The sequence below is a fragment of the Salmo trutta genome, unplaced genomic scaffold (assembly GCF_901001165.1).
Source record: "Salmo trutta unplaced genomic scaffold, fSalTru1.1, whole genome shotgun sequence".
NCBI lineage: Eukaryota > Metazoa > Chordata > Actinopteri > Salmoniformes > Salmonidae > Salmo > Salmo trutta.
In genome coordinates, this window is record NW_021822200.1 from 1 (window position 1) to 10,390 (window position 10,390).

Consider the following 10,390-nt stretch of genomic DNA (forward strand, 5'->3'; position numbering starts at 1 on the left):
AGATGGGAGAGATCACCCAGTCCTGGCTGTCATACAGGTACAGAGACTCTGACCCCTGGGAGCCCATCGACCCCCCACCACCACACTGCTTACTGCTGCTACTGGTGTCATCTGGGGAAGAGCATTCAGAGACAGAACCAAATATTGCCATCATCCATGCAACAAAATAGTATGATCAAAATAGTGGGTGCAGTACTAGTGATGATCAGAGGGGGGCACTAATACAGTAACTATTACAGTGAATCTACACATCGCCCCCTATAGATTAAACCAACTCAGTGCTGAAGCTGATTTTTGTAACGCTGCCTTAGACACCATCCGTCTGAGCGAAGACTGAGTGCTGGGTTGAGAGTGGGGATGAGTGTGTGTGTGTGTCATGAATGTGTATGTATGGCAGGGAGTGTGTGTGTGTGTGTGTGTGTGTGTGTGTGTGTGTTGTGTGGTGTGTGTGTGTGTGTGTGTGTGTGTTCCCGTGGCTCTGGCCGTGCATAACACAATGTCTTCCGGTTCAGTGGTTATGTGGTTTAGTGGGCTGGGCTAACTATAGCAGGAGACTCGAGTCCTCACAACTGTGTAGACAGACAGGAAAACACACACACACGTAGCACACACACCATCCTCAAACAGGCCTTGAAGGGTGTGTGGTTGCAGTTTTTCTCAGGAGAGCCAAGTCAGGCATGCAAGGCTCCCTTCCCCTGTCCTGAAGTCTCCTGTCCTCTCTCCATCCTGTCCTGTAGTCTCCTGTCCTCTCTCCATCTCCTGTCCTGCAGTCATCTCCCTCCTGTCCATCTCCCCCCTATCCTGCAGTCTCCTGTCCTCCAGCCATCTCCCTCCTGTCCTGCAGTCTCCTGTCCATCTCCCCCCTATCCTGCAGTCTCCTGTCCTCCAGCCATCTCCCTCCTGCCCTGCAATCTCGTCTCTCTCTCCTCAGTGTGTACTGCCCCCTCCTCTCCTCCTCTCCTCCTCTCCCCCTTCCTCTTCACTCACCAGTCTCTGTGCTTCCGCCCTTCTTCTCCACGCCACGGGGTTTCACCTCAAACATCTCTCCTGTTCGTCTGCTCGCCGTGTGGGCGGAGCCTCCACCGCTCTCACACACACCGCCGGACAGGAAGAAGAAGGGAGCGCCGCTGTGACATCACATCCTGCCTCCTCCTGAGGCAGGCAGGCGTCCAGGAGCCTGGAAGACAGTGGTGTCAGACACACACAGTCTCCACTACTGGCCTCTGAACCCTAACCCTTAGCAGAAACAAAAGAAGCAGACCAGCAAAGTGTTCAGTAGGGAGAAACGTTTTGGAACAGAGTGAAACAGACCAGAGAAGTGTTCAGTAGGCAGAAACGTTTTGGAACAGAGTGAAACAGACCAGAGAAGTGTTCAGTAGGGAGAAACGTTTTGGAACAGAGTGAAACAGACCAGAGAAGTGTTCAGTAGGGAGAAACGTTTTGGAACAGAGTGAAACAGACCAGAGAAGTGTTCAGTAGGGAGAAACGTTTTGGAACAGAGTGAAACAGACCAGAGAAGTGTTCAGTAGGGAGAAACGTTTTGGAACAGAGTGAAACAGACCAGAGAAGTGTTCAGTAGGGAGAAACGTTTTGGAACAGAGTGAAACAGACCAGAGAAGTGTTCAGTAGGGAGAAACGTTTTGGAACAGAGTGAAACAGACCAGAGAAGTGTTCAGTAGGGAGAAACATTTTGGAACAGAGTGAAACAGGAGGTACTACTAGTAGGTAAGCTATACACTGAGTACAAAACACCCCCCCCCACATATATTTTAATAGGCTACACTGTGTATACCAAACATTAGGAACACCTTCCTAATATTGAGTTGCACCTCCTTCTGCCCTCAGAACAAGTTCTCATTTACAACTGTGACCTGGCCAAGATAAAGCAAAGCAGCATGACACAAACAACAGAGTTACACATGGAATAAACAAACAGTCAATAACACAATAGAAAGGTCTATATACAGTGTGTGCAAACGAGGTAAGATAAGGGAGGTAAGGGAATAAATAGGCCATAGTGAGGAAATATTACAATTTAGCAATTAAACACTGGAGTGATAGATGTGCAGAAGATGAATGTGCAAGTAGAGATACTGGGGTGCAAAGGAGCAAAAAAAAAAATAATAACAGTAGTTGGGGATGAGGTAGTTGGATGGGCTGTTACAGATGGGCTATGTACAGGTGCAGTGATCTGTGAGCTGCTCTGACAGCTGGTGCTTAAAGTTAGTGAGGGAGATATGAGTCTCCAGCTTCAGTGATTTTTGCAGTTCGTTCCAGTCATTGGCAGCTGGAAGGAAGGAAAGGCGGCCAAAGGGGACATTGGCGAAATAAAAAATAAAAAAATAAATACAATTTTAAAAAACTGTTGAGCGTGAAAAACCCAGCCAGCATTGCAGTTCTTGACACAAATCGGTGCACCTAGCACCTACTACCATACCCTGTTAAAAAGCACTTAAATATTTTACACTGATTTAAGTAGATTTAACAGGTGACATCAATAAGGGATCATATAGCTTTCACCTGGATTTACCTGGTCAGTCTGTTAATGAAAGAGGTGTCCTTCATGTTTTGTACACTCAGTGCATGTTAGCATGTCCAATAACAACATAGACGTCTGTTACCCACAGACAAATTGAGCTGTAGCTTCTCTTCCTCTATCCCCCCTTCTATCCTGCCTTGTCATTTCTCCATCTCACTCCCTCTGACATGTGAACACTTAGGACAGAAACATTCCTCCAGCTGATTCTGCTGTTGGAGGTCTTAACCATTGAGTGTCTGAGTGAGTCATACTAACTAGCAGCTAGAGCCCTAGTGAAAACACTAGAGTATAGAGACCACTCCTAGTCTCCTCCAGGCCCTAGTGAAAACACTAGTCTATAGAGACCACTCCTAGTCTCCTCCAGGCCCTAGTGAAAACACTAGTCTATAGAGACCACTCCTAGTCTCCTCCAGGCCCTAGTGAAAACACTAGAGTATAGAGACCACTCCTAGTCTCCTCCAGGCCCTAGTGAAAACACTAGTCTATAGAGACCACTCCTAGCCTCCTCCAGGCCCTAGTGAAAACACTAGTCTATAGAGACCACTCCTAGCCTCCTCCAGGCCCTAGTGAAAACACTAGTCTATAGAGACCACTCCTAGCCTCCTCCAGGCCCTAGTGAAAACACGAGTCTATAGAGACCACTCCTAGTCTCCTCCAGGCCCTAGTGAAAACACTAGTCTATAGAGACCACTCCTAGTCTCCTCCAGGCCCTAGTGAAAACACTAGAGTATAGAGACCACTCCTAGTCTCCTCCAGGCCCTAGTGAAAACACGAGTCTATAGAGACCACTCCTAGCCTCCTCCAGGCCCTAGTGAAAACACTAGTCTATAGAGACCACTCCTAGTCTCCTCCAGGACCTAGTGAAAACACAAGTCTATAGAGACCACTCCTAGTCTCCTCCAGGCCCTAGTGAAAACACTAGTCTATAGAGACCACTCCTAGTCTCCTCCAGGCCCTAGTGAAAACACTAGTCTATAGAGACCACTCCTAGTCTCCTCCAGGCCCTAGTGAAAACACTAGTCTATAGAGACCACTCCTAGTCTCCTCCAGGCCCTAGTGAAAACACTAGTCTATAGAGACCACTCCTAGTCTCCTCCAGGCCCTAGTGAAAACACTAGTCTATAGAGACCACTCCTGCCTCCTCCAGGCCCTAGTGAAAACACTAGTCTAGAGACCACTCCTAGCCTCCTCCAGGCCCTAGTGAAAACACTAGTCTATAGAGACCACTCCTAGTCTCCTCCAGGCCCTAGTGAAAACACTAGTCTATAGAGACCACTCCTAGTCTCCTCCAGGCCCTAGTGAAAACACTAGTCTATAGAGACCACTCCTAGCCTCTTCCAGCAGCTAAACTGCCTATTGTAGGACAGGCAAGCTGCAGACAGAAATGTGCCACATAGCATTAGAGAGGGGGTGGGGGGAAGCCCTTCCTGTTGTTTGACACTGAGACGCCTTCCAGTGTTAAAGGGATGACACAAGACAGGATGCGAGTTCTTAAAGGGGCGGCTTCCCACGAGAAGCCAAGCACAGTCTTAAAGGCAAAGGCTCCTGACTGTGTTATGGAGTTGGAGGCAGAGCTAAGGCACAGTGTGACCAGTGTGTGTCGTACATGTGTGGTGTGTTGGTCCTGGGTCAAGGCTAGTGTAGAGCTAGTGCTGCCTACAACATTTCAAGGTGAAAATAGAGTAGGAGTCTCTGTCTGAGTGTGTTGTATCGTGTGCGAGCGTGTCCCTGACTTTCATCCTGGGTCAGGGCTAGTGCAGTGCCTTCTAAGATTATATAAAATCTCTGCATGTCCAAGAGAGAGACTGAGTATCCCTCTGCATGTGAAACACGAGAGAGAGAGAGAGAGAGAGAGAGAGAGAGAGAGAGAGAGCGAGCTTGTATCCCTCAGCTAAATAGCAGCTCAGACTCCTTACATAAGATAACGGTCAGCCTCACGAACCCTCAAATATCAGCAGTGTCTCTGCTGCAGTGTACACTCATCCTCCAGGGAATCATCACAGTGACCTTCATCTGTTCTATTGCTTCTCCTTTTCACTCTATTTCCAATATCAGGGGTGATGGTCACAGGGAATGTGCTTACGACTCAACTACATATGACTAGAAGCAAAATAGCCTAGACGTTCCATACACCAACCTGGGTCGTATTCATTTGTGCACACCGTATCAAAACATTTTGCAATGGAAAACTAAATCAAGCATTTCTTACTGGACAAAGTCAGGTACAGGTACTGTAAGTCCCTCCCCGTTTTGGCCCCTTTGCTTCCGTTTCCCAGTAAATAAGACCCAGAGGTCCTGCTTTGAGATGAAGCAGCCCCAACAAGTATGTTTAATGCAACCTTTTGAATTGGACTTAGCATCAGATACATCCATCCTTACCCACAGTAGTGCAGCAGGCCTTGTTTAAGTGACATATCCATCCTTGGGCAAGGAAAACCAAATTGGAGTTGACAGTACACTGCACCACATGCTGTCACTGGTCTACTCTACACACAAGAGACAAGGTAGCTAACTGAGACATGGCTTATATATATATATACACACACACTTATTGGACATGCTAACATACACTGAGTGTACAAAACATGAAGAAAATATATATATTTTTTTTTCGTTCCCTCTCCCTGACTGCAGGAAGATTCTCTAGCCTTGTCTAGCCTATATCCTTCTTGTCAAGCTGTGATCTCATTCTAGCTCCTCTACCCCATGCTACCACCAAGCAATCAATACCTTTAACAACTGAGGGACAGTGAACAAGTAAACACGTCGGGGAGAGGCGAAGAGAATCAGAGCGTAGCCCCACCACCCTCCCCCTTTCTCTGATAAGGTGAAAGGTCAAATGAGAGGCATTTCCCAAGAGATGGCTTTCCTTCCTCATCTCCTGTCATTCCCTACCACTTATCTACAAGGGCTTGACAGGTCAAAGCAGCATGGTGGAGACTGTCTACAAGGGCTTGACAGGTCAAAGCAACATGGTGGAGACTGTCTACAAGGGCTTGACAGGTCAAAGCAGCATGGTGGAGACTGTCTACAAGGGCTTGACAGGTCAAAGCAGCATGGTGGAGACTGTCTACAAGGGCTTGACAGGTCAAAGCAGCATGGTGGAGACTGTCTACAAGGGCTTGACAGGTCAAAGCAGCATGGTGGAGACTGTCTACAAGGGCTTGACAGGTCAAAGCAGCATGGTGGAGACTGTCTACAAGGGCTTGACAGGTCAAAGCAGCATGGTGGAGACTGTCTACAAGGGCTTGACAGGTCAAAGCAGCATGGTGGAGACTGTCTACAAGGGCTTGACAGGTCAAAGCAACATGGTGGAGACTGTCTACAAGGGCTTGACAGGTCAAAGCAGCATGGTGGAGACTGTCTACAAGGGCTTGACAGGTCAAAGCAACATGGTGGAGACTGTCTACAAGGGCTTGACAGGTCAAAGCAGCATGGTGGAGACTTTCTACAAGGGCTTGACAGGTCAAAGCAGCATGGTGGAGACTGTCTACAAGGGCTTGACAGGTCAAAGCAGCATGGTGGAGACTTTCTACAAGGGCTTGACAGGTCAAAGCAGCATGGTGGAGACTTTCTACAAGGGCTTGACAGGTCAAAGCAGCATGGTGGAGACTTTCTACAAGGGCTTGACAGGTCAAAGCAGCATGGTGGAGACTGTTGCCATCCTTTCCCCTTCCTGTAGTTATGAAGGAATAGAGAGGAGAAAGAGAGGTTACCTAATCTTGTGTACTGGTGCTGGACTAAGGTCTCATCTGCAGTGATATGACCACCTGCTCTGCCACAACCCTCTCTTTCTCTCTCCCACTTTTACTGTTTTCATACTATCGTGGTGAGCCGAACCGTGTCCTTTCTAGCAACTATGAGGGTTGCATAACCTGGCCAGCACAGTACAGCTCGGCTCAGTAGAGTGAAAGGAGTTCCTACAACTCTCTTCCTCTGACTGTGTGATTCCCTAGAAACAATCTCCAATTAGCTGGCCCACATCTAACGGACTCTCTTCTGCACATGACTGTTTGAGTGTCAGGGGGGGAAAGAGGACTATGTGATGCCAGACGGTCTGAGCTGGAATTCCATCACAACGGCTCTGGGACCGTCTACTGAGTAGTTAGTGGAACAACTGTCCATAACCACACTCATCCTGAGGGGAAAATGTCATATTTGTACTTGAAATATCAACAAAAGTTAGAAACATTCACATCTAGGAGGGAAGAAAGAATTAGCTACTTGTCATTCGGTCTAGAATTTGTGCATTAACATGTTCATAAATAAAATGTAACCAATGATTGGTGGAAATATTATCTACTTGATTCCAACAAGTACAAGATTGGATGTGAAGTTGAGATATTAGCTAAATGTTTCATTCCCAAGTCAAAACACTTAAATGATCCTAAACGGGGAATTCGAATACAGTCTTCTGGACTTTGGGGATCTGCAGCAGTCAGCATAGGGAAATGTCAAGCATTGATAGCTACTTTGTTGCTTTATCAACAGTAAGAATACTATCACGTGTTCGCGGGCTACAGCGTAACCACCGTGGAGCGTTCGTCATCAACAACAACAAAACATCTCGCTGATTGTGTGTAATAATAAAGCAATGGCGTAGTATATGGCTTTAAATATAAACTGCGATGAGCATAAGTGACAAGTGCAAAAATAATCATTGATCTCGGTACCAATGGAACAATTCGACAAGAGGACAGTGCAATGACTTGTTTCATAATAATAAACCAAACCGACAATCGCAAAAAGTATGTTTTCGCACGTTAAAATTATAATCTCACGATTTCGTTCTGAGTGAGATTAGTTTTTTGGGGGATAGTAATGATGAATAGTATAACTCACTCCAGCTGATTAAGTTGACAAGCGAACATTGCAGAGCTATGTAGTACTGTGGCACATCCGTGATTTCCATCCGGCCTTTGGCAAGGATTTCTCCCATCGATGTGGTCACTTATGATCCGGATTTTCATATAATATAAATTAACCTCAACCTACCTTTAGATGTATTTTAAACACCTTAGACAAATCCCAGAGCACATGTGGTCCCATCAATCCTAAAATATCAAACAATGGAAACAGTAGCTATTAGGGAGAAAATGATCGGGGCAGACTGTTGGTGCTGAAGGTTTCTTCACGTCATGAAATAGCGCGCGGTTGAAATGAGTGACGTGTGAATTACGCGACAATATTTCTTGAGGGGTGTTTCTAAATAAAAGTACACTAAATAATTGAAATTTGTTATTAACATATATTTTGTTAATTAATATAATTTTTAAATGGAGTTAAGATACATGGAATTAAAACTAAAATGTACTCCGAATTAGGGAAAAAAATAGCAAAAAAATACTTATATAAATCAGTGCGGTTCACAGATGAAAATGAAATGTATAACAATAATATCCCAACTTTTATCAGGTTCCCACAAGTTTAGTGTCTACGTCATTACGTAAAATCATCTGAGAGGAGAGCAAAAACATAGGTGAAGTATGTTGTTGCCATTAACTATAAGTTTCAAACTTCATACTCTCAACAATATACATTTGTTTTAGCAGTGTGTATAACGCATCGCAATTTGTTTCTATTTCATTCCATTGCATTTTGAAAATATTTTATTATCTTCAGTCAGAACAGTGTCTGTACGCACAACTTGTACATTACGTCATATTTTGCGTTGTCATAAGCCTTAACTTTGCCAAATTAGAAATGTTTAAATTGCGAGTTGTGAGCTTCCTCATGTCATGCTTGGTTTGTTCAAGTTTGTTTCGCATTCAGAGCAAGAGTAAGTTGGTTAAAAAAAAAACCAGCCTGCTTTTGTTATGATTGGGCATGAAGATTTCATGAACTGATTTTCAGTGTAAGTAAACTTATTGCAGTTAAATGCAATCCTGCATCCACAAATTATGTGATTATATTAATATTTTTTTTTTTACATGATTATATGAAAACATGTACTAAACAAATGTGTAGGTTACAATCAGAGAGGACAACCGCTTTCTCTGCTACGGTGTTGGGCCCGTTCCACTGGGCACAGACATCAGTTCAACGTCGTTTTGATTTACATTTTATTGAGTTGTCAACTAACGTGAAATCAACAATGTCACCACATCATCTGATTTAAGTTAAAAGTTATGTGAAAAAAATACCAAATGGCCTTATGTTGATGACTTTTGGCACATCCAATCATTTTCCCACGCTGATTCAACGCCATTACATATTATTATTTTATTGACGTGGAAACAACGTTGATTCAACAATTTTTCCCCCAGTAGGGTGTCTCAGTAGATTATAATAAAATAGCTAGAATAGAACAGAATAGACTGGAATACAATACAATAGAATATCGGTTAAAAGCAAAATAATTCCCCAACAACAACAGGCAAGAACTGTCACTATATAGGGTTGTTAAAGACGTAAAGCTTTCACAATGGTGGGTATATGGCAGCGACGACCCATCAAGAACAATAACGGTCAGGGACCAAGGACTCATCATTAGGTCGCGCGCTCATACAATGGGACACGACGACGCACTGTCCTCAAAGTCCCCTTCCCATTCATGCTGTGGCAGGAGAGAGATGGGGAGAAAATATCCATCGAGGCACTTAGCTACAGCCAAAGCGATGGACCACATGCATTTCAGATGCTTGCATTCAGATGTGGCTACAACGATTCTGTATCACGAAAATGTAACGAATACCGATGTGAATCTGGCTATTGCGCACCAAACAGTCACGTAATGCGTGTTTTAATCTCAGTATTTTGTGGTCACCGGCTGGCATAGTTATTTTGTCGACATTTTGATACCTCCGTGAAAATGTATGTTTCTTTCAACAGCATGCATTCAGCACACAATCCCTGCTGGGGCTATTATTGCTTATTTAATCATCAATCATTTTATTTCTGTTTTTCAAGAACGTGGAGCAGTGTTTTGCATGGAGTGATGAAGCCAGATGCCAATGCAGTGGAATCTGAACCCGGTAGAGTACAGCCAGGTAAGCTGTATGGACATACAGACCGCCCCATGGGGAGGCTGTCTCTCAGGTTGAATCCTAACTAAGTCTCTCATGTTACCATGTATTTCTCCTCTTGCTCATTCTCTCCTCTCTCTCTCTCTCTGTCTCTGTCTCTGTCTCTGTCTCTGTCTCTGCCTCTCTCTCTGTCTCTCTCTCTCTCTCTCTCTCTCTCTCTCTCTCTCTGTCTCTCTCTGTCTCTCTCTCTCTCTCTCTCTCTGTCTCTCTCTGTCTCTCTCTCTGCTCTCTCTCTGTCTCTCTCTGTCTCTCTCGTCTCTCTCTGTCTCTCTCTGTCTCTCTCTCTCTCTGTCTCTCTCTCTCCCTCTCTCTCACCACCCCTCTCATTGTACAGCGCTTGCTGTGGTCGTGGAGCAGATAAATGCCATCGCGTGAAGTGCTAACCCCCACGAAGAGAAATCCATGTCTTTTGGTAAGGGATATTTATTTTAATCAGCATGGCTTTGATGTTTAGCCGATCATGTCAATGATTTATCTAAAGAGGTTGATGATGATGATGATGATGATCTAATGAGCCAGCGTCTCCTCCAGGTGTGCAGTGTGTCTCTCTCATAGCACATTGATCTGGCCACGCTCCATCCTAGAACTCATGCTTTCTTTATCAGGGTTCATTCATAAGACCCATCTCATTATCCATGCATATTGCCATTACCTTTCCCTGTAGGTTATATCATGGGTACCAATCTGCTGCTAACCCTGTCATCCATCTCAGCTGTCTCTTTCTAAAGTAGCAGTCACTTCATGGACATGCACTGCATGTCTTCCTCCACAAACACTGTTGTTTTCCACATTGGCTCCAACCTTGATGCTCCAAAAGTATCTCTTC

General features: G+C 44.9%; 1 long non-coding RNA gene across 2 annotated transcripts; it reads left to right on the top strand.

Annotated features, from left to right (window-relative positions):
* Nucleotides 1-7,956: 7,956 nt before the first annotated feature.
* Nucleotides 7,957-9,974, top strand: LOC115180887 (uncharacterized). 2 transcript variants are annotated; one of them, XR_003873172.1, is made up of 3 exons: nt 7,957-8,018; nt 9,449-9,528; nt 9,899-9,974. It is a non-coding gene; the product is annotated as an uncharacterized LOC115180887 (long non-coding RNA). The 2 variants fall into 2 exon arrangements; XR_003873171.1 differs by having other exon boundaries at nt 7,960-8,023.
* The last annotated feature ends 416 nt before the right edge of the window (nt 9,975-10,390 follow it).